Here is a 24,817-nt window from a genome sequence, read left to right on the forward strand (position 1 = left end):
TCCAGCATCTTTTTTCTTTTTTTTCCTCTTGGCTTGTCCATTGTCTGTTCTCAGATGGGATGTCTGTGCTCAGATGGGATGTCCTCGCCGTTCCCGTAGAGCAGTCAGGGTTCAATTAGAGGAAAAAACACCACCACTAGGAGTGATATATAACATTATAAGCACTAAATAATTTTGTGAGCTGAACAGCCTATGTACTGGGGTCTGAAGTCTCCAGGGCAGGCATTCTAGAAGGGAAGATGAAGATGGATATGAAGTGGGAGAGATCAAGGACAAACTGGAACGCACAAGCATGAAGCTGGGACCAAAGGACAGACTGGAACTCACATATGTCTTTCAAAAAGCCTCCAAGTTCAAGGGAGTGGGTGTCCTATAGGAAAAGCCAGAGCCCTCCACTGTGGAATTAACCACACACCTGGCTCGGGAGTCAGAAGCTGAAGGAGGCTCCCACAGGGGAGGGGATTGGAGGGGCAGTGAGCTCAGTGGCTGCCCACACCAACGAGTTGAGACAGGAGCTTGGGCTGCGACGGTGCCTCACACCCCAAACCAGTCTCCGGAGAAGGAATATGGCTACTGTTTCACTCCTGCCCTCCAAATTCCACCCCAGAATGTCTCTTGCGGCCCATTCCAACCTGAAACTGTGCAGGGAAGGGAATTTGGGGAAGCGTAGCTCCAGTTTAACTAAATTGCTACAATGAGGGTTACCCTACTTTTGCCGGGGAAGCTCCATCATTCTTTCTCTGGCTGTCAAGCTGAGGGGAATAAAAATACCTCCTGCCCAGGCAATTTCCTCTTTCTAACATTTACTTTATGTTTTGTTTTAGAGCAAAAGAGGAGTTATTCCCTGCTGCCAGCCTCTGCTCTGAACCCCTGGGTGTGTCATCTGCTTCTCTTCAGAACCACCGACACCCTCTGCCCTTGGGCCTCTTCTGTCCAAAAGTAGGTTGTTATCCTAATCAAAAGAGTCACCAGTGGTTTGATGAGTTTGGGAAATGAAGCTAATTTTTTTAGGGTCTTAATTATATAATTGCTATGTTCCAAAAAAGAAAAAAATATATATATATTTAAGTCTCAGAAAGTGTCTTTTGAATATGCCATAATTATATGAAGTAACATAAACGACAGTGTAATATGATCTACCATACTGATCTCCAGGGTAGGTGTAGGCACAGAGTTGCTTTTATTTAAATATACTAAAAATTAGAGGTAGCATAGCCTAGGTGAGTGGTTGTCACACTTTGGCCTGGGGCAGAATCCTCTGGAGGGCTGGTTAAAAGTCTGCTGGTTCCCATCGCCAGAATTTCTGGTTCTAAAGGTCTGGGGTTGGCTTCCCTGCTGGCCCAGTGGTTAAGAATCCATCTACCAATGCAGCGGACACGGGTTCGAGCCCTGGTCCGGGAAGATCCCACATGCCGCGGAGCAACTAAGCCCGTGGGCCACAACTACTGGGCCTGCGCTCTAGAGCCCACGAGCCACAACTACTGAGCCTGTATGCCACAACTACTGAAGCCCACGCGCCTAGAGCCCGTGCTCTGCAACAAGAGAAGCCACTGCAATGAGAAGCCCTCGCACCGCAACAAAGAGTAGCCCCCGCTCACTGCAGCTAGAGAAAGCCCACGCGCAGCAACAAAGACTCAACGCAGCCAAAAAAAAAAAAAAAAAGGTCTGGGGTAGGGCGCAGGAACTTGCAGTTCTATTGAGTTTCCAGGTAATGATGGTGCTGCTGGTCTAGGGGCCACACTTTGAGAACCACTGGTCTTGTGGTTAAGATCACAGGCTTCTAGGCCAGACATCATGGGTTGGACTCCCAATTCACCATCTGTTTGCTCTGTGACCTTGAGCAAATTACTCAATATCTCCATGCCTCAGTTTCTTTATATGTGAAATGAGGATAATAATGACACTTACCTTTGGGGGTTATTGCGAGGTTTAAATAAATTAATCCACATAACGTATGGATACTTTATTTTTTTATTTTGTAATTTATTTATTTTGGGGTGTGTTGGGTCTTCATTGCTGTGTGCGGGCTTTCTCTAGTTGCGGCGAGTGGGGGCCACTCTTTGTTGCAGTGCGTGGACTTATTGCAGTGGCTTCTCTTGTTGCGGAGCATGGGCTCTAGGCAAGTGGGCTTCAGCAGTTGTGACACGTGGGCTCAGTAGTTGTGGCTCGCTGGCTCTAGAGCGCAGGCTCAGTAGTTGCGGCATGCAGGCTTAGTTGCTCCACGGCATGTGGGATCTTCCCGGACCAGGGGTCGAACCCGTGTCCCCTGCATTGGCAGGCGGATTCTTAACCACTGTGCCACCAGGGAAGTCCGTATGGATACTTTATGCGTCTATAAAATACTTTTATCCACATAAAATATGGAGACAGCACACGGTAAATATCAAATATTTGCCATTATTTTAATTCAGAATGTTTTGTGAGTCAGTGATTACATAGCAAATGCATATTATAAAATATTCCAGATCCACAGATCTTTTACACTCACAAAGGCTGAGTCTAGAAAAAATGGGAGGTTTTAAATTTAATTTCTAAGTAATCGGTTGTGGAGTTCCCTGGCGGTCCAGTGGTTAAGACTCCGTGCTGCCAATGCAGGGGGCTCGGGCTCGATCCCTGGTCAGGGGAACTAAGATCCCACGTGCCACCAGGCCAAAAGATTTAAAAAAAAAGAAAAAGTAATCAGTTGTGAAATTGTTATGTCTCTTCCTACTTGTCCCTTAGTATTTCTCTAATGATCACGGAGCTTGGAAATACCCAGCAAATGCATTAGGAAAAAAGAGAAATATAGCAAATGCCAGTTCTTTTACAAAACATTATCATTTAAGGGAAAAGGTAGCATTATGGCAAAGTTTGAGTTCAATTTCCTAGTTGACCACAAGGTGGCAGCACCACACAGGATTTTGCAGAAGAATAGTATTGCTCAAAGTCGCCTCCCGCATACCCCCTGCACGAGGCTGCCCTCTTGGACTCTGAAATCCACTTCCTGGATCTCGGTCCCTTTCTTATCCTTGTTTAGGCTTTAGACCATCCGTGGACCGAGCCCCATTCCTGTTGCGGACTCGAGGGTCAATTCACGGATTAGAAAAACAGGGTTTCACTGCAAGACTAACCTGATTTGTAATTCGGAAGAGCTCCCTGTGCGACTCTGAGCCTCAGTTCCCCCGGTGTAAACTAAGACAGTGGAATAGGGGCCCTCCGCGGTCATCAGCCCAGGGTTCCAAGTTCCGAATCAGGTTTGTAGGAGGTGTCCACAGCAGGCAAGTGGGTTCACAGTCGCCGGTGATTTCTGGCTGCAGGAATCCAGGACCGCCACTGTGTGCCAGAGACCAGCACGACGCCCTCTGGAGCATCCTGTTTAGGGCCTAAGAAATGTAAAACGTTGTGTGCTATTATCAGGAGATTCCGTGGAAAGTCGTGTCAATTTTTAACGTAAAACGGATTACTTCAATGAGATTACATGCCTCAGAAGACTTTTTCAGGGACCACCTGTCCACTCTCTTCTGCCTTTAGGGTTACCTCGGTGGAGCCTGTCGCTTTGAGCAAGTGTTTTTGTTTAATTGACGCCTAAAGGGTTTTGTTGAACTGAAACTTCTTTTGGAGAAGGATGCTCTGGCGCCCTCTGGTGACTTATCCCAAGTAATGCGTCACTCGCCTTAAAACGCCTTGCTTTCAACTTCTTACACCAAATAATCCAGTTTTTGCCTTCTGAGTCCTATGTTAGCCTGCTTCTGGATTATTACTTTTACTGCTAACTCTATGAACCACACCCCCGCCAAGTATGGTTATGAGATTCCGTGCTAGAAATATAGACTCCAGGCGAGCTTAGAGTGGAAGCACGAATAAACTAACATGGCAGGAGTGCCAAGCCTTTGACGTTGGCTCATTTCATAGGAAAAGAACATGCCTTAGGAGAGATGGTTGTCAATCCCAGCGGGGAGAGGGAGTGTCTGTGATGAGCCTCATATTTTCTGTGCTTACGGTCCAGGTAGCTGGCTCTCTGGAATCCCCCTGCCCTTTCCTCTACCTCCCATCTCCTTGGCTCATGTGGTATGACTTTGTGGCCACCCAGTTCCTCGCAGGCTGGCCCCTCTTGGGACTCTGACTCTATCCTAGTGCTCCTGGCTAGTGAGGGGCCAGATCCTGATCCTTGTGCCTGGAAATGTTGCTAGAAATACCGTATTTCTCCAGGGACCAACTGCATCAGGATCTCCTGGGATGCTGCTTACATCCAGACTCCTTGGGTCCAGCCCCAGACTTGCTGCATTAGAATCTCTGAAAGTAGAGATGAGAATTATGCATTTTAAACAAGATCCCTGGGTGATTGTTAGGGAAGCCAGGATTTAGAAATTGATTCATAGACATGTGACTTCACAGACATGATGATGATCACGATACCCTCTGTCCACATAACAAGTGTCTGCATTTCTGCTACCACTTCCCCACCCCACCGCCAATATGACTGTGCACCTTCTTAGGTCTGAGCATCAGCCAGGGTGCACAAGCATGAACCTCCTGGCTTCTGTACCAGGAAGCACATCATAGAGTAAGTTTTCTACCTCTTCCCTGAACCCCTTTTATCATCAATCAGGTTAGTGTTTCTGACCAAGACTCTTTGCTGAGCAAACTTAAATTATACCCCTAACATTAAAATGTCAAGGATTAAGAAGTTGATCCTCTATGTGGTACATATATACAACGGAATACTACTCAGCCATAAAAAAGAACAAAATAATGCCATTTGCAGCAACATGGTTGCAACTAGAGAGTATCATACTAAGTGAAGTAAGTCAGAAAGAGAAAGGCAAATACCATATGATGTCACTTATATGTGTAATCTAAAATATGGCACAAATGAACCTATCTATGAAACAAAAACAGACTCTCAGACATAGAGAACAGACTTGTGGTTGCCGAGGGGGGGGGAGAGGGAGCAGGATGGACTGGGAATTTGGGGTTAGTAGGTGCAAACTATTACATTTAGAATGGATAAACAACAAGGTCCTACTGTATAGCACAGGGAACTCTATTCAGTATCCTGTAATGAACCATAATGGAAAAGAATATGAAAAAAATACATATATATTGTTTTATATATATATATATATAACTGAATCACTTTGCTGTACAGCAGAAATTAACACAACATTGTAAATCAACTATACTTCAAGAAAATAAAGTTTAAAATAAATAAAAATAAATAAAAGCTACCTACCAAAACAGTTGTGTGGTATTTTGGTAGCTTTGCTGAGGCACCTTTTGTCTATCTGTGTCTGTCTGTCTTTCTGTCTATGGAGGGCATGGCATGCCATTGTGCACTTGACATTAACAGGAATAACATGAAATTGAGCACCTGCTCTTTCTGTTAGACAGAAACTATGAGGTCCGGGGCCTGAAACCCATCCTAGGGTTCAGGGACTCAGTGGTGGGAAGGACAGTGAAGTCCAATTTGTTGGCCAGGGCAGGAATCCCATCCCCTCACGCTCACTGAAGGGACATTGTCTTAGATGCCAACTTCTGCAGCTGCCTGCCCTTGGACCTATTTTCAGGTATACTTTTCACCCGAGTACCCAAGTCCTTCCTCACCCAGCAAGGCTCAGAAAAGAGGTGGTGAACAAAATAGCCTAGGAGGTCACTAACACTGGTCACTAGTGCTATGAGTGCGGACACTCATCTCAGACGCTGAGCAGTGCTGTCCAACGTGGTAGCACAAGCCACATGTGGTCATTGAGCACTTGAAATGCAGCTCATGCAGAATGTGCTGCAAGTGTGAAAACATACACCAGACTCTGGACACACAGTAAGAATATAAAATATCTCCTTGACAGTTATAGATAGATAGATAGACACATGGATAGATAGATAGATGGCATGCGGAAATGATAATATTCTGGATATATTGGGTTAAATAAAATGTATTATTAAAATTAATTTTACTTATTTGTCATTTTCAAATTTGGCTACAAGGCAATTTAAAATTATATAATGTGGCTTGGACGCTACGGGTCTGGGCCCATGGTATTTGACCATTTCCACTGTTTCTAATCCTTTGGAACTTAACCACTTCCCTAACATGAACTTTCTGGTTTCTCCTAGTTCTTTCCCTCCTGGACAGCCCTATTGTATTGCCCATGGAGCTGTGTGACACATGCCAGCTCTTGCTAAAAAGTCCTGCTGGAGTGCCCCAAGTTGCCCACTCCATTGCTACATGACTCTAGCTGTTAGAAGATTCCTTCTTATACATCAACCAAAACAGGCTTCCCTGAGACAGCTTTCTATGAGAATAAATGAGCCATGGTTAATAACCTGCTAGCAACACATTTATGCCATTTATTTAGTCGAGTCCCTATTTAGTTTTCAGGTTTCTAAAATGTGTATTATGATAATCATCCTTATGTTTAAATTTTTATACACATATTAAATAATTTGGATAAATTCTTACTAATAAAATCTTTTAAGCTTTTGACACTGTTCTGTATTACATGAACAACATTGGGTATTATAATTTTTTTTTTAAATTTATTTTATTTTATTTATTTTTGGCTGCACTGGGTCTTCGTTGCTACGCGCGGGCTTTCTCTAGTTGCAGCGAGAGGGGGCTACTCTTCGTTGCGGTGCGCAGGCTTCTCATCGCAGTGGCTTCTCTTGTTGTGGAGCAGGGGCTCCAGGCACGCGGGCTTCAGTAGTTGTGGCACATGGGCTCAGTAGTTGTGGCTCGCGGGCTCTAGAGCGCAGGCTCAGTAGTTGTGGCCCACGGGCTTAGGTGCTCCGTGGCATGTGGGATCTTCCCGGACCAGGGCTCGAACTCGTGTCCCCTGCATTGGCAGGCGGACTCTCAACCACTGCGCCACCAGGGAAGCCCTGGGTATTATAATTTTTAAGATCTTTGTAATTCTTATAAAATGTTAATTTTGTTAAAAATTTTACATTAAAATGGTTTAAAATAAGTTTAAAATGGTAATTTATTGTTTTCTTTTGCTTTAGTGTTAGTATATTTTAACTTTGTTTATTCAGAACTTAATTTCATCTCAAGCTCCCTTTCTGTTGATGGTAGAAATTAAACAGAATTCAAATGCTAGTTCCTATGTGCATGTTTTCTTCTAGAGGTGATCTATGCATTTTCTACACAAATGTACCATATAATACACGTTTTTCTATGCCTTTCATTTTCATATTTATTCTCTTTTTAAAAAAGAAAATCCTAGGCTGGCTTTTTAAAAATATTTAGTTGGCTGCACCGGGTCTTAGTTGTGCATGAGGGATCTTCGTTGCCATGTGCAAGATCTTCAAGGGCCTGAGGATCCAGTTCCCCGACCAGGGATCAAACCCGGGGCCCCTGCGTTGGGACTGTAGAGTCTTAACCACTGGACCGCCAGGGAAGTCCCTAGGCTGACTTTCTAAAAAGTCCTCCTTCACAAATGTCACTGATTACCTTAGCCTTGTAATAAACACAGGAATCCACTTTAAGGAGCAATTTAGTTTCCTTTTTTTTTTTTTTTTTTCATTTCACCCTTCTTTCCTTTATTTCTACTTGTCTTTTCTTCAGATGGAAGAGTAAGCAGTCAGATCCTGAGTGTCCCGGAACCCCCAGTGGACAAGTTTGCTCACCCCTGCATCTTGTGAGCTGGAAACGGTGGGCATGAAGGCCCTGGGCCAGGCTGCAGAAGCTCTCCACTAAGACCTGCTGATGGAGGCAACAGGTAAGAAATGACTGAATTCTTCTTCTTGTAAGAAGTCCCAGCCTCTCCTCCTCAACCCCCCAGGTTCATTCCTTTCTTTTATCTCTTATATGTAATGCTTTACATATAACTGGCACTATATAAATACTTGTTGAATGAATGAATGAATAAATGTAAATATCAATGGGTGAATGCTAACCCTGGAAATATCTGGTTAGGCTTGTTAAAGCAACACCGAAGATTTTCATCTGTGTGAATGACTTACCATGAATGACCAGTGATAGGGTAGCACAAACACCATTGGGATATCATAAAATCATATATTGTTAGAGCTGGAAGGGGCCCTTGAGCTTTGTATGTCCCAAGGTTCCCAACTGATGAATACCATCAGAATCTAGCTGGCAGGTGTATTTACTTAGCTTGTAGTCTTGCTGCTGATGTTGGTTTTCCCCTTGGAATTAGTTACCAACATATAAATACTGGAAGACTTCATAAAAAGTGTTTTAAACTGGAGTGTCTGGCACTGCTAGGTCCGTAGCTACACACAACACCCTGGGCTGAGCCGTTGCTGCCCTATTTTAGATGGGATGCGTTCTATTCATCGATGGAGCCCCCAGCTGCACACAGTGCACCTGACACACACACAGGACTTGTCCGGCCCTGGGAGAGGTTGCACTTGTGATGCCTAACCTAGTCCAATGCCAATGTAGATAAGGAAACTGAAGCCCACTGAATTTACCTCCCTAAACAGTTTGCTTGATTTTAGCCTCATCCCTGCACTATCTTCCATCTACTTCCAGAGTAAGCTCCGGAAAACACAAAATTGACTAGGTCACACCCCTGCTTAAAATCCTTTGGTGGCTCTACTAGATCTAAAGATCCCAATCTTCTTATCATGGATTATGAGACCTTTCAGTGGAAAGCCTGCTTTGCCAACTTTAACTCGGACAACTCTGACTCACCGGCCACACCAGGTATCTTCATGTTCCTCTACTCTGCCATGTCCTCTTGTGCCTCAGCGTCTCCATATCCGCTGTTCCCTTTTCCTAGAAGGCTTCTCCCTATCTGTTTATGTGTCTGACAATTTATTCATATTCAGTACTTAGCACAGGCACCTGTGATTCTCCCCGGTGAATCCTTCCACCCTCACTTCATCGTCTCTACCATGGGACACAGTTCACAGTCCTCTTTATAGCTCCTGGAACCGTTTATTATGACTTCCCCACTAGACTGTGTGCTCCTTGAGGAAAGGAACCACAGATCATTCATTTTTATCTTAATTATTTATCCCAGTGCTCAATAAATGTTGAATGAGTGAATGACAGCCTTGCTCCAGGTGACTTTGTTAGTGACATAGCTGTGAGACACTATGGTCTTCCCCTGATTTCCTCCTGTAGCGTTATGACCAGGAGTCCTTTGCAAACAGAAGAGAGTGTAGGGACAAGCTTCACTCTTCCCATATTACCAGACTGTCTCAGGACCCTTAGTCTTCAGGGTTTGTTGATTTTATTCCTCCTCTTTCTTCTATACATATTGTATACCTCATCTTGGCTTCAGCTTCTCACTTAAAAAATTGACTCCCAGGGCTTCCCTGGTGGCGCAGTGGTTGAGAGTCCGCCTGCCAATGCAGGGGACACGGGTTCGTGCCCCGGTCCGGGAAGATCCCACATGCTGCGGAGCGGCTGCGCCCGTGAGCCATGGCCGCTGAGCCTGCGCGTCCGGGGCCTGTGCTCCACAAAGGGAGAGGCCACAACAGTGAGAGGCCCACGTACCACAAAAAAAAAAAAAAAAAAAAAAGACTCCCAAACATCCATTTGACTCCAGATAATTAACACAAGCCAATCATGGAAATTCTATACTCCATGCCAGTGGGTTCATAAATGGTTTGCGGCCAAAACCTGGCCAGTGAGATGTGAAGAGAATCCTGCTGGATGGAAGATAGCTCTGAGACATTGTCCACCATCCTAAAGAAAAGCCATGAGAACAGATGTCTCCTCCCTTTATCATCTGGACATTGTCATTTCAGAATGTGATGTATACAAGTGCTAAAAATATCTTGCCACAAGCCTGAAAACGAAGCCAATATCAAGGATGACAGAAAGATGGGAAAAACCTGGAATGAAGGTATCACTGAACAAATGAATTAACCAACCCTGATTCTTATTACCAAATGAGGGTATATTGGTTTTTTAAATTTTTATTTATTTATTTATTTTTGGCTGCATTGGGTCTTCGTTGCTATGTGCAGGCTTTCTCTAGTTGCGTCGAGTGGGGGCTACTTTTCATTGCGGTGCGCGGGCTTCTCATTGCAGTGGCTTCTCTTCTTGCGGAGCACGGGCTCTAGGTGCACGGGCTTCAGTAGTTATGGCACGCGGGCTCAGTAGTTGTGGCTCACGGGCTTAGTTACTCCATGGCATGTGGGATCTTCCCGGGCCAGGGCTCGAACCAGTGTTCCCTGCATTGGCAGGTGGATTCTTAACCACTGTGCCACAAGGGAAGTCCCTGAGGGTATACTGTTAATTGCTACGTTAGATAATAAACTTCCTTCCTGTTAAGCCAGTTTAAGTCTTGTTTCTATAATTTGGAACCAAAACATGTTACCTGATGTAGTTCTTCAATTCCCACTATCATTCCTAAAATAACTACATATAATCCTCAACTTTCTAATCCCTTTTTAGTCTGTGAATAGCGTATTATATAAGCTTTGGGTGATCTAAAATTGAGCGCCAAGGAGGAACCAAGATGGCGGAGTAGAAGGATGTGCTCCCACTCCCTCTTGCGAGAACACCAGAATCACAACCAGCTGCTGGATAATCATCGACCGAAAGACACTGGAACTCACCAGAAAAGATATCCCACATCCAAAGACAAAGGAGAAGCCACAAGGAGATGGTAGGAGGGGCGCAATCACGGTAAAATCAAATCTCATAACTGCTGGGTGAGTGACTCACAGACTGGAGAACACTTATACCACAGAAGTCCATCTACTGGAGTGAAGGTTCTGAGCCCCACGTCAGGCTTCCCAACCTGGGGGTCCGGCAATGGGAGGAGGAATTCCTAGAGATTCAGACTTTCAAGCCTAGTGGGAACTGATTGCAGGACTTTGACAGGACTGTGAGAAACAGAGATTCTACTCTTGGAGGGCACACACAAAGTTAGTGTGCGCATCGGGACCCAGAGGAAAGAGCAGTGACCCCAGGGGAGACTGAACCAGGCCTACCTGCTAGTGTTGGAGGGTCTCCAGCAGAGGTGGGGGGTGGCTGTGGCTCACCGTGGGGATAAGGACACTGGAAGCAGAAGTTCTGGGAAGTACTCCTTGGTGTGAGCCTTCCAAGAGTCTGCCATTAGCCCCAGCAAAGAGCCCAGGTAGGCTCCAGTGTTGGGTTGCCTCAGGCCAAACAACCAACAGGGAGGGAACCCAGCCCCAGCCATCAGAAGTCAAGTGAATTAAAGTTTTACTGAGCTCTGCCCACCAGAGAAACAGTCAGCTCTACACACCACCAGTCCCTCCCATCAAGCCTCTTAGACAGCCTCATCCACCAGAGGGCAGACAGCAGAAGCAAGAAGAACTACAATCCTGCAGCCTGTGGAACAAAAACCACATTCACAGAAAGATAGACAAGATGAAAAGGCAGAGGGCTAGGTACCAGATGAAGGAACAAGATAAAACCCCAGAAAAACAACTAAATGAAGTGGAGATAGGCAACCTTCCAGAAAAAGAATCCAGATTAATGATAGTGAAGATGATCCAGGACCTCGGAAAAAGAATGCAGGCAAAGAAGAAGATGCAAGAAATGTTTAACACAGACCTAGGAGAATTAAAGAACAAACAAACAGAGATGAACAATACAATAACTGAAATGAAAACTACACTAGAAGGAATCAATAGCAGAATAACTGAGGCAGAAGAATGGATAAGCGACCTGGAAGACAGAATGGTGGAATTCACTGCACGGAACAGAATAAAGAAAAAAGAATGAAAAGAAATGAAGACAGCCTAAGAAAACCTCTGGGACAACGTTAAACACAACAACATTCGCATTATAGGGGTCCTAGAAGGAGAAGAGAGAGAGAAAGGACCAGAGAAAATATTTGAAGAGATTATATTCGAAAACTTCCCTAACATGGGAAAGGAAACAGCCACCCAACTCCAGGAAGCACAGTGAGTCCCATACAGGATAAACCCAAGGAGAAACATGCTGAGACACATAGTAATCAAATTGGCAAAAATTAAAGACAAAGAAAAATTATTGAAAGCAGCAAGGGAAAAATGACAAATAATATACAAGGGAACTCCCATAAGGTTAACAGCTGATTTCTCAGCAGAAACTCTACAAGTCAGAAGGGAGTGGCATGATATACTTAAAGTGATGAAAGGGAAGAACCTACAACCAAGATTACTCTACCCGGCAAGGATCTCATTCAGATTCGATGGAGAAATCAAAAGCTTTACAGACAAGCAAAAGCTAAGAGAATTCAGCACCACCAAACCAGCTCTACAACAAATGCTAAAGGAACTTCTCTAAGTGGGAAATACAAGAGAAGAAAGGGACCTACAAAAACAAACCCAAAACAATTAAGAAAATGGGAATAGGAACATACATATTGATAATTACCTTAAACGTGAGTGGATTAAATGCTCCAACCAAAAGACACAGGCTTACTGAACGGATACAAAAACAGGACCCATATATATGCTGTCTACAAGAGACCCACTTCAGACCTAGGAACACATACAGACTGAAAGTGAGGGGATGGAAAAAGATATCCCATGCAAATGGAAATCAAAAGAAAGCTGGAGTAGCTATACTCATATCAGACAAAATTGACTTTAAAATAAAGAATGTTACAAGAGACAAGGAAGGACACTACATAATGATCAAGGGATCAATCCAAGAAGAATATATAAGAATTACAAAGATGCACCCAACATAGGAGCACCTCAATACATAAGGCAACTGCTAACAGCTATGAAAGAGGAAATGGACAGTAACACAATAATAGTGGGGGACTTTAGCACCTCACTTTCACCAATGGACAGATCATCCAAAATGAAAATAAATAAGGAAACAGAAACTTTAAATGACACAACAGACCAGATAGATTTAATTGATATTTATAGGACATTCCATCCAAAAACAGCAGATTAAACTTTCTTCTCAAGTGTGCCTGGAACATTCTCCAGGTTAGATCAAATCTTGGGTCACAAATCAAGCCTCAGTAAACTTAAGAAAATTGAAATCATATCAAGCATCTTTTCTGACCACAACGCTATGAGATTAGAAATGAATTACAGGGAAAAAACCGTAAAAAACACAAACACATGAAGGCTAAACAATACGTTACTAAATAACCAAGAGATCACTGAAGAAATCAAAGAGGAAATCAAAAAATACCTAGAGACAAATGACAATGAAAACACAACGATCCAAAACCTATGGGATGCAGCAAAAGCAGTTCTAAGAGGGAAGTTTATAGCTATACAACCCTACCTCAAGAAGCAGGAAAAATCTCAAGTAAACAATCTAACCTTACACCTAAAGGAACTAGAGAAAGAAAAACAAACAAAACCCAAAGTTAGCAGAAGGAAAGAAATCATAAAGATCAGAGCAGAAATAAATGAAATAGAAACAAAGAAAACAATAGCAAAGATCAATAAAACTAAAAGCTGTTTCTTTGAGAAAATAAACAAAATTGATTAGCCAGACTCATCAAGAGAAAGAGGGAGAGGACTCAAATCAACAAAATTAGAAATGAAAAAGGAGAAGTTACAACAGACACTGCAGAAATACAAAGCACCCTACGAGACTACTACAAGCAGCTCTGTGCCAATAAAATGGACAACCTGGAAGAAATGGGCAAATTCTTAGAAAGGTATAACCTTCCAAGACTGAACCAGAAAGAAACAGAAAATATGAACAGACCAATCACAAGTAATGAAATTGAAACTGTGATTAAAAATCTTCCAACAAACCAGGACCAGATGGCTTCACAGGTGAATTCTATCAAACATTTAGAGAAGAGCTAACACCCAAACTTCTCAAACTCTCCCAAAAAATTGCAGAGGAAGGAACACTCCCAAACTCATTCTATGAGGCCACCATCACCCTGATACCAAAACCAGACAAAGATACTACAAAAAAAGAAAAGTACAGACCAATATCACTGATGAATATAGATGCAAAAGTCCTCAACAAAATACTAGCAAACAGAATCCAACAGCACATTAGAAGTGTCATACACCACGATCAAGTGGGCTTTATCCCAGGGATGCAAGGATTCTTCAATATATGCAGATCAATCAATGTGATACACTATATTAACAAACTGAAGGAGAAAAACCTATGATCATCTCAATAGATGCAGAAAAAGCTTCTGACAAAATTCAACACCCATTTATGATAGAAACTCTCCAGGAAGTGGGCATAGAGGGACCCTACCTCAACATAATAAAGGCCATATACGACAAAACCACAGCAAACATCATTCTCAATGGTGAAAAACTGAAAGCATTTCCTGTAAGATCAGGAATGAGACAAGGATGTCCACTCTCACCACTATTATTCAACATAGTTTTGGAAGTCCTAGCCATGGCGATCAGAGAAGAAAAAGGAATAAAAGGAATACAAATAGGAAAAGAAGAAGTAAAACTGTCACTGTTTGCAGATGACATGATACTATATATAGAGAATCCTAAAAATGCCACCAGAAAACTACTAGACCTAATCAATGAATTTGGTAAAGTTGCAGGATACAAAAATTAATGCACAGAAATCTCTTGTATTCCTATACACTAATGATGAAAAATCTGAAAGAGAAATTAAGGAAACAGTGCCATTTACCATTGCAACAAAAAGAATAAAATACCTAGGAATAAACCTACCTAGGGAGACAAAAGACCTGTATGCAGAAAACTATAAGACACTGATGAAAGAAATTAAAGATGATACCAACAGGTGGAGAGATATACCATGTTCTTGGATTGTAAGAATCAGTATTGTGAGAATGACTCTACTACCCAAAGCAATCTACAAATTCAATGCAATCCCTATCAAATTACCAATGGCATTTTTTACAGAACTAGAACAAAAAGTCTTAAAATTTGTATGGAGACACAAAAGACCCCGAATAGCCAAAGCAGTCTTGATGGAAAAAAACGGAGCTGGAGGAAGCAGACTCCCTGACTTCAGACTACATTACAAATCTACAGTAATCAAGACAATATGGTACTGGCACAAAATCAGAAATATAGATCAATGGAACAGGATAGAAAGCCCAGAGCTAAACCCACGCACCTATGGTCAACTAATCCATGACAAAGGAGGCAAAGATATACAATGGAGAAAAGACAGTCTCTTCAATAAGTGGTGCTGGGAAAACTGGACAGCCACATGTAAAAGAATGAAATTAGAACACTCCCTAACACCACACACCAAAATAAACTCAAAATGGATTTGAGACCTAAATGTAAGATTGGACACTATAAAAGTCTTAGAGGAAAACATAGGAAGAACACTCCTTGACATAAATCACAGCAAGATCTTTTTTGATCCACCTCCTAGAGTAATGGAAATAAAAACAAAAATAAACAAATGGGACCTAATGAAACTTCAAAGCTTTTGCACAGCAAAAGAAACCATAAACAAAACGAAAAGACAACCCTCAGAATGGGAGACATTATTTGCAAACAATTCAATGGACAAAGGATTAATCTCCAAAATATATAAACAGCTCATGCAGCTCAATATTAAAAAAAACAAACAACCCAATCCAAAAATGGGCAGAAGACCTAAATAGACATTTCTCCAAAGAAGACATACAGATGGCCAAGAAGCACATGAAAAGCTGCTCAATATTACTAATTATTAGAGAAATGTAAATCAAAACTACAATGAGGTATCACCTCACACCAGTTAGAATGGGCATCATCAGAAAATCTACAAACAACAAATGCTGGAGAGGGTGTAGAGAAAAGGAACCCTTTGCACTATTGGTGGGAATGTAAATTGATACAGCCACTATGGAGAACAGTACGGAGGTTCCTTAAAAAACTAAAAATAGAATTACAATATGATCCAGCAATCCCACTACTGGGCATATACCCAGAGAAAACCATAATTCAAAAAGACACATGCACCCCAATGTTCACTGCAGCACTTTTTACAATAGCCAGGTCATGGAAGCAACATAAATGCCCATCGACAGATGAATGAATAAAGAATTTGTGGTACATATATACAATGGAATATTACTCAGCCACAAAAAGGAATGAAATTGAGTCATTTGTTGAGATATGGATAGATCTAAAGACTGTCATACAGAGTGAAGTAAGTCAAAAAGAGAAAAACAAATATCATATATTAACGCATGTATGTGGAACCTAGAAAAATGGTACAGATGAACCGGTTTGCAGGGCACAAGTTGAGACACAGATGTAGAGAAGAAACGTATGGACACCAAGGGGGGAAAACCGTGGTGGGGTGGGGATGGTGGTGTGCTGAATTGGGGAATTGGGATTGACATGTATACACTGATGTGTATAAAATTGATGACTAATAAGAACCTGCAGTATAAAAAAACAAACAAAAAAAATCTAATACTAATTTTTCTTTGGGTTATTTGTATGGAAATATGTTAATATAAATGTTTCAGACATTACATGAAATTTCTAAAACTCTTATATGTTCTGGTATAATGTTATAAGTCATAATTCAAGTTATTACTTTAAAATGTATATCTCAGAAATAACTAAATTTCCTTGTCAATTGCATTATTTTGAACTTTCATCAAATCTTTAACCGTGGTCATTTTTAAGTCTTTTGTCATTACAGACAGTTCTGGCTGTATTCTGATGCTTTTTCAAAAATGTTCCTATAAAAGGGTTTCATCGGGCTTCCCTGGTGGCGCAGTGGTTGAGAGTCCGCCTGCCCATGCAGGCGACACGGGTTCGTGCCCTGGTCCGGGAAGATCCCACATGCCGCGGAGCGGCTGGGCCCGTGAGCCATGGCCGCTGAGCCTGCGCGTCCGGAGCCTGTGCTCCGCAACGGGAGACGCCACAACAGTGAGGGGCCCGCGTACTGCAAAAAACAAAACAAAACAAAACAAAAGCGTTTCATCTTCAAGGAATTCATGGAAAAGACTCTGACAAGTACAGGTTTCTGGTAACTGACTGTACTGCTGAACTGAATAAATAAGCATTTTCAGAAATCTAATGGAAAACTGATGAATTCATAAAAGTGCTAACAAAAGGTCAAGATGAAAAAAAATTAATTACATGGGACTGAGTGAACTGATGAGGATGATTATAATTTTTGTGACTTTCTGTTTGAATAAAAAAAAAATCCCACAAGGACTCAGAGGCAAAAAACATACAAATCAATTTTCACTGCAAAGTAACGGAGCTGTTACAGTGGAGGATTACTGGACTGAATGTCAATATTATGACATAGTGTGATTGTGTTTCGTGTTTGGTAATTGCAATCATTGTTGCTTTTGTTGTGGTCATCCATTTACAATGCTTGGTGTCAGTTTATTAAGCTCTTGTAAAAATAAAATACAGTGTGTGTGTGTATGTGTGTGTGTGTGAAAAATAAATTAAATACAATTGAGTACCATAAAGGGGGAAGTGACATGAAAAGGAATTCTTTAAGTATTTGTTTTCTTTGTATCCGTTCTACACATGGCTCTTAATTATTAATAAAGCATATCTTAGAGGGGGCCAAGAGTGAGCCTCACTTCATTATTCCCTACTGTGGGCCACGCTGTCAGTTTCTCTTCAGGCTTCAGCCACAGTTTTTCCTTCCTAACTCCACCCAGATTTTGTTTATAAGAATACCCATCCTCTTTATAGTCACAGTACCCCCAGTTCTAAGAGTAAGCCTGATTCTTCCATGGATAATTCCACTACCCCTTGTCGACGATCAGTTATGAGTGATCCCATGACTGAATTCCAGCCAGGGAGACATGAGGGGAAGTCTATTAGGAGGCTTCTGGGAAAACTTCCCTCATTCCTAAGAGAGAAGTCATCCTTTTTCCTCTTATTTGCCTGTGGGAACGTCGATACTGGAATTGCTGCTGCTATCTTATTACGAGCTTGAGAATAAAGCCAACTCCAAGGATTTCAGAAGAGAAATATGAAAAGAATCCAGGTCCTTGACGGCACATTGAACTGTTCAATTGACCAATGCTGAAGCACTCCTCATCTTAGTTGAAAACTTTCGTAGTGCAAGATAATGCATTTTCTTACTTTTAAGCCCATTTGATTTAGACTTTCTGACATTTGCTCTTAAAACATCCACATGATACATCTCCAAAATGTGGAAGATGTCTTGCACTTAACCACTTATTACTTTCCTCATAGCTCTAAGTTACTTTTGTATATTTTGTTTGCTGGTTGAAAATCAAATTTTCATTAAGCATCTGACATGTGGGTGATGTGACTTGAAAAGGGTATTTCAGGAATCAGCTATTGTTCAGTTCTCCTTTCCAACACAAATCAAAGGGTACATAATTGTATTGGTCAGGATAGGATAGGATATGATGCAGTAACAAACCCTAAATCTCAGTGACTTGGCATATGTTAGACGAAAGCTCTTCTCCATCTGGCGACTCAAGAATCCAGCTTTATTCTCTGCAGAAATGCCTGCCTTCTCAATCTGGGGCTCCCAAGGTCACCACGGCAGGGAATATAGTACAGGGAGACAGCACACCAGCTATTAAATATCTCCATCCAGAAGTGACACACATCACTTACATTCACATTTCTTTGGTAAGAACTGGATACACATCTTGCCATCCTTAATAAAGGGACTACATAAAAGATGATGGAAGTGATCCTGTGCCAGCTCCAAGCTTTGAACCTTAAGAAGGTCTGGCAGCCTCTGCTTTTGCAATTTGGGGATCCCTCGAGCCACCAGGTCCAGCTACTCTTCTGGCGGGACCACGTAGGAAGACCCTGTGGAGGGGCCACACGGAGAGGGCGAGGCTCTAGGACTACTTGGGGGGTGAGAGAAGTCTCATCTCAGAACTTCAGCTGAGCCCAGTCTTCCTCTGCCTTCACCCAGGGTCCAGACATGAGAGTCAGGACATCTTGGACATTCCAGCCCCCGCTGGCAGGTGACTGCAGCTTTATGAGAGACTGTTCATAAGACCAGCAGAAGAGCCATTCAGCTGAGCTTTAGTCAACTCACAGAACCAAGGAAAATAATAAAATGGTGGTTGTTCTAAGTCACTAAGGTTTGTGACATAACTAAAATGGCCACCAGGCAGCAATGCCCCCAGAGAGGGAGCCTGGGGATAAACATTTCAACCTCACTCTTCTCTTTGCCTCTGATCTCCTTGTAGGTGCTCCCCATAAATTGAACCTAATTGGAAGCAGAGGGCAAGGGAAGCTTTGATGTTATCCATAAAGGTCAGCCTCTCAGGGCACAGATCAGGGAAGAGAAGAATGGAGACTGGATCTGGAGAGGCGAACAGAAGCTATTCAGTAGGGTTCACCCCCTGTGCCCTGCAGCATCAACTCTTGATCTCTGTGCAGGTGAAATTTTGTCTCCCCATCATGGGAGATACTCAAAGTCCTTCAGCTTCCATATTACCATAGGGAAATGTTTATTCAGTCATAGTCCCAACTGAATCTAAAATATTAGCCAATATTAGAGCTTTTTATTTTATTTTTTGGCCATGCTGTGAGACATGCAAGATCTTAATTCCCAGACCAGGGGTCGAACCCATGCCCCTGGCCGTGGAAAGGTGGAGTCTTAACCACTGGACCACCAGGGAAGTCCCGACTCTAGCATATTTCATATCAGGTGGCTAGGACAAGGGGGAAAGGGATGTGGAAAAATAATTAATTGATATGTAAAACATAGCTATGACCATCCCTGCCTCTGTGACTGGTCATGAGGTCTAAGCAGGTGGTAATTATAGCTGCATTCTTCCAGATTAGCTTCATGTTTTTCTTATCCTCTGATACCATGTCAGCTGGATGGGATCCTTTACCCAGTAGGGTGACTCAAACCTTCTTTCCCGTGGGGTTTCAGTTCTTAGTGGTTTTGCTTTATTGTACCGCTACAGTTTCCCATTGACTGGGAGAGTTGGCCAATTGAGTACTACGAGGCCTCCAGTGAATCCTCTGGGCTCCAAACATAGTTCTCTGCCTTTCTTGTGTAGCAGTAACCCAATTTCTCCCTGGTAATCAGGATCAATGACCCAGCCAGCACAGTAGCCTCATTCTCTGCATTCCTCCCTTGGGCACTAGGATCTCTAAGGGACGCTAAGGTCACAGAGACGGAAAGCAAAAATTCTTCAAGTGTACGGTGTGATAGAGAGAAGAAGCACTCTCACCTTTGACCCTTGGTGCCCATGCATTCTGGCTAGGAAAAAGAAGGCACCAGAAATTGACCACCGGTTAAAAGCATACCTCGATTTATAAATCGGCAGCCCAACCTCACAGGGTGGTGTCTCCCAGCTGGTGTCTGGACTGAGCCATCAGCAAGCCACTCCGCTGTTCTGTCAAGCAAGCTACTCCTGTGTAATGGAGCACGTGGTAAGGTCAGCGAAGTCCACAGGTGCTGAGGGCAGTGCTCAACTCACTGCCATAAAATGCATCCCCTTGTCTCAGGCAACGCTGTGTGGGATACGATGGTGGTGAATAAGGTGTTCCGAGAGAACAAAAGCTAGTGGAGTTGGCAGAAGCGCTGAGCTCTTGCCACTGATTTTCCAAGATTTATCTTTCCAAGCTCCTGACCAACTGAGTCACTGTCCGTGTGTCACTATAGTTTTGTACCTCAGGCTACCTCTTCTTTTTTCTTTATTGAAGTAGAGTTGATTTACAATATCGTGTTAGTTTCAGGTGTACCGCACTGTAGGTCCAACAAGAACCTACTGTACAGCACAGGGAACTATACTCAGTATTTTGTAATAACCTATAAGGGAAAAGAATCTGAAATGGAATATATACACATACTCTCACTATATATATTGAACTATACTCTCTCTCTCTCTCTCTCTCTCTCTATATATATATATATATATATACACACACACTCAACTGAGTATATCTATACATTGAGCAGAGTTCCCTGCGGCAGACTGCTAGTGCAGCGGCCCTCACTTCTGGCGGGTAATGGCACAACAGGCAGGTCCATCAATAAATCTGGCCTATGTTTTTCCCTTTTCTGTTAACTGGTGGTATGGAACTCCTTGCAAGGCACTGGTGTGGATTGAGAAAGAGGTGACAAAGCAGAAGGAGCTGGGGGGAGGCCTGCCACCTGCTTATGCAGTTTCCTTGTGTCTTCCTGACCTGCTTATGAGACCGGGCATATCATTTCTATTTTATAAGAAATCTGCTGTGCACGCCCAAATTTTGATGTTTTGGTAGAACACATACCGCTGAGTTTATTATGGGCAGTTTGGGTCACAGGTGTCTGTCAGGGCCTAGTTATCCAGGAGTTTTGTTTTGTTTTTCAGTACATAATAGTTGATGGCCTTTTAGGAGCTGAGTCCTTCCATTGAGGGATGCAGCTGAGTTCTTAGAAGGGGGCTGGAGGAATAAATATCCTAACCTCCCTCTTCTTCCTCTCTCTGAGCTCCTTGGTTTGTCATGGGCTGAAACTAAATGGAATCCAGAGAACAGGGGGTTCATTGGTGATTGTAGACCATATAGGTCACCCTCCCAGGGCACAAAGCAGGGTGGACGGTGGATCTAGAGAGGCAAACGGAAGATATCCTGCACATCGGGTGAGTATAGTAAAGGGAGACACAAAGGAATTAAGAATGAAGTGAGGGACTTCCCTGGTGATCCAGTGGTTAAGACTCCGCGCTCCCAATGCAGGGGACCCAGGTTCAATCCCTGGTCAGGGAACTAGATCCTGCCTGTGGCAAAGAAGATCCCGTATGCCGCAACAGCCAAATAAATAAATAAATAGTCAAAAAAAAATGAAGTGAAAGATAACCTTTAAGCTGGGTAGGGGGAGTGATGAGGACATGGGAAGAGGAGGACAGCAGTGAGAAAGATTCAGGATCTTATAACTACAGGTCCAATGGGGGTTACAGAGTATTTAAGTGGGAATACTAAGGCAAGTTGGGAAGACAGAAGGTGTCTGTCAGAGAAGGGAACTGCTTAAAATAAAACTCTTGTGTGAAATACTGGTCATGATAAGGTTTAGAATAGCCCTGTCCAGTGGAACTTTCTGTGATGATGGACATGATCTATATCTGTGCTGTCCAGTTCTGTAGCCACTCGCCACATGTGGCTATTAAGCACTTAAAATGTGGCTAGTGTGAGGACTTCCCTGGTGGTCCAGTGGCTAAGACTCCACGCTCCCAATGCAGGGAGCCCAGCTTCAACCCCTGGTCAGGGAACTAAGATCCTGCCTGTGGCAAAGAAGATCCCGCAACTAAGACCCGGCACAGCCAAATAAATAAATAAGCATTAAAAAAAATGTGGCTAGTGTGACTGAGAAAATGAATTTTAGATTTTATTTCATTGTAATTAATTAATTTTATTTTTGATAGCCAAATGGAGCTAGTGACTACTGAATTGGATAGTACAGGTCTAGAGTGTGATCACGTCAGCTGCTTTATTGGGAGGTGCAATCTAAGGGCAGCAAAGAATGACGGAAAAAAGGGAGCAGAAGCAAATACATGTGGTGAGTTACAGAGCTGGTCACAGCCTCACAGGAAAACACATCGGTCATACAGGACATCTCTGGAGGTGCCACGGGGTAGTGCTGTGGGAACAGCCCATCAAGGGCAGGAAGGAAGATACACTTGTTTGCTGGCTTCTTCTCATCTCCAAGGGTGCCCCACAGGGTGCTAATTACTCCACACTTCTGGGTTGTGCTGGGAAAGCAGCACTTCATCTAATCTGGAAGCTGTGCGAGGAGCCAGTCAGTAGGTCACTATGGACCTGGGTGCTGAAGCTGCTGCTTCCTGAGTGGGCATGAGGGACCTCAGGCCAATGCCATGCTTTCACTCCCAGGGAGTCTGAGTCACCTGGGGCATTAGGAGATGAGGTGAGCTCCACTGAGCAAGAGGCCAAGGTCAGGAGGTAGGGTCAGGGGGAGCCAAATGAGTCTGCAGTAGTGTATGAACTCAGTCTTGTATATTGTGAGTGACCTTGGGCAGGTCAGCTAAGTACTTCAAGTCTTAGCTCCCTTTTTTGTACAATGGTAACAGGCCCTACCTCGTATGCTGGTTCATATTATTCATACACATTACCCAGTATTATTTACAAGAGCTTTGTAACAATAGGTGAGACAGCCATCATTCTTGCCATTTCACAGATGTGGAAACAAAGAGAGAGTAGATGAAAATACTTACAAATGCTATAGCCAGGGTCCATCTGACTCAACTTCTTACTCTTTCCACCCTGTCACACGTCCCCTTGAGATTTCATCTGAGGACTGAATTTCAAAACCCTAAGAGAGAGGATTCAAACATGAAAGTGAGTTAAAAGTTATACACGGGGGCAGATATTATAAAGGGTAAAATGTGTGTCCAACGACATTGATTTTATAAAGGAAAATGTACTTTGAAATCAGTTTACAAGCATAGTTTTATTTATTTTTAATTTTTTAAAAATTGGAATAGAGTTGCTTTACACTGCTGTGTCAGTTTCTGCTGTACAGCAAAGTGAATCAGCCATACCTATACATATATCCCCTCTTTTTTGGATTTCCTTCCCGCAAGCATAGCTTTAGAAGCACTCCAAAAAAATGTTTGTTTTGAACGAAGTTATTTCTGTTGAATCGTACTGATCTGTTGAAGCATAAAACATAAGACCCACTCTTCCGAACAATTTTCAGAGGACGCAGTCTCATTTGCCAGGCGAGCGCAGCAGGAGAGCTGCTATCATTGAGACCACACATGCTCTGACTTGTCAAGACCTACCTTCGTGTTTCCCTCTGCCAAGGAACAGGCTCAGCTATCATGATCTCTAATCCCTTGGATGCAGCTGCCTGTCAAAGACTGTTAGAGCCCAAGCCACACAGCTTTCACTGACAGCAAACCTCTTTCCCATCTGAGTTCTGAGGAAAAGAACGCAAGATGGAGGGATTAATGGAGCAAAGACCCTCCAGACAGTATGAGTAAAAACTTAATGATGAAAATGAGATGTGTGAACTGTTAATATTTTGCACTTCATGTACATAGAGAGTGAAATCAAGACTCTCTTAAAAATAGGGTTATTACCTTGTAGCCTTCAAACTCTCTGAGTAAGACGATATGGGAGTGACAGTAAGGGACACAGACAGAGCTCTTAAAGAAGCCTGGCAGTTCCCGGGAGCACACAGCGCAGATGAGCCGTTTCAAAACTGAAGACATTTCCTGTGAATTACACGGACGCCATAGGGCTATGGAAACAGAAACTGGCACCTACTGACTGATGTTCTTACCCTGAGAAGCAAATGGTGGAAGAGATGAGAAGGTCATCCAAATGTTAGACTGAGTCAGGTGTCCTGGAGACCCAGGGCCTCCTCATCGAGAGAGAGGCAAACAGGGGCTCTGCATCTCCAAACTTGCTCCCCTAGTCCTAAACCAGAAGGTGATGGTGGCAGTGCCAAGATACAGTGAGGATCAGCACGGGCTTCTTTCGTGGGAAGCTAAGAGGTCATCTACTACTGATGTAAACACTTCCATGAACTATCTCCAAGGCCACTTTTTTTTTTTTTTTAGTAAATTTATTTATTTACTTTTGGCTGCGTTGGGTCTTCGTTGTTGCACGCGGGCTTTCTCTAGCTGCGGTGAGCAGGGGCTACTCTTTGTTGCAGTGCATGGGCTTCTCATTGCGGTGGCCTCTCTTGTTGCAGAGCATGGACTCTAGGCACGTGAGCTCCGTAGTTGTGGCACGTGGGCTCGGTAGTTGTGGCTCACAAGCTCTAGGGCGCAGGCTCAGTAGTTGTGGTGCACGGGTTTCGTTGCTCCACGGCATGTGGGATCTTCCCGTGTCCCCTGCATTGGCAGGCGGATTCCCAACCACTGTGCCACAGGGAAGTCCATCCAAGGCCATCTTTAATGATAAGGAAAGAGAGTCTCAAATATGGTATAGTCTGGAATGGTAGAATTTCACATAAACTTTCCACCAGAAGAGATAGAAATGGTGCTGTCAGAGAAGATACATGTCTGCCTCACGTGTTTGTGTT

General features: G+C 43.1%; 1 long non-coding RNA gene across 1 annotated transcript; it reads right to left on the reverse strand.

Annotated features, from left to right (window-relative positions):
• Nucleotides 1–3,115: 3,115 nt before the first annotated feature.
• LOC309827758 lies at nt 3,116–23,745 on the reverse strand. The gene is made up of 4 exons (XR_014297243.1): nt 23,568–23,745; nt 22,998–23,095; nt 4,176–4,272; nt 3,116–3,362 (listed from the first exon to the last, which is right to left on the reverse strand). It is a non-coding gene; the product is annotated as an uncharacterized lncRNA (long non-coding RNA).
• Between the last annotated feature and the right edge of the window lie 1,072 nt (nt 23,746–24,817).

This window comes from Grampus griseus (assembly GCF_964374135.1).
Source record: "Grampus griseus genome assembly, chromosome: 9".
Classification (NCBI taxonomy): Eukaryota; Metazoa; Chordata; class Mammalia; order Artiodactyla; family Delphinidae; genus Grampus; species Grampus griseus.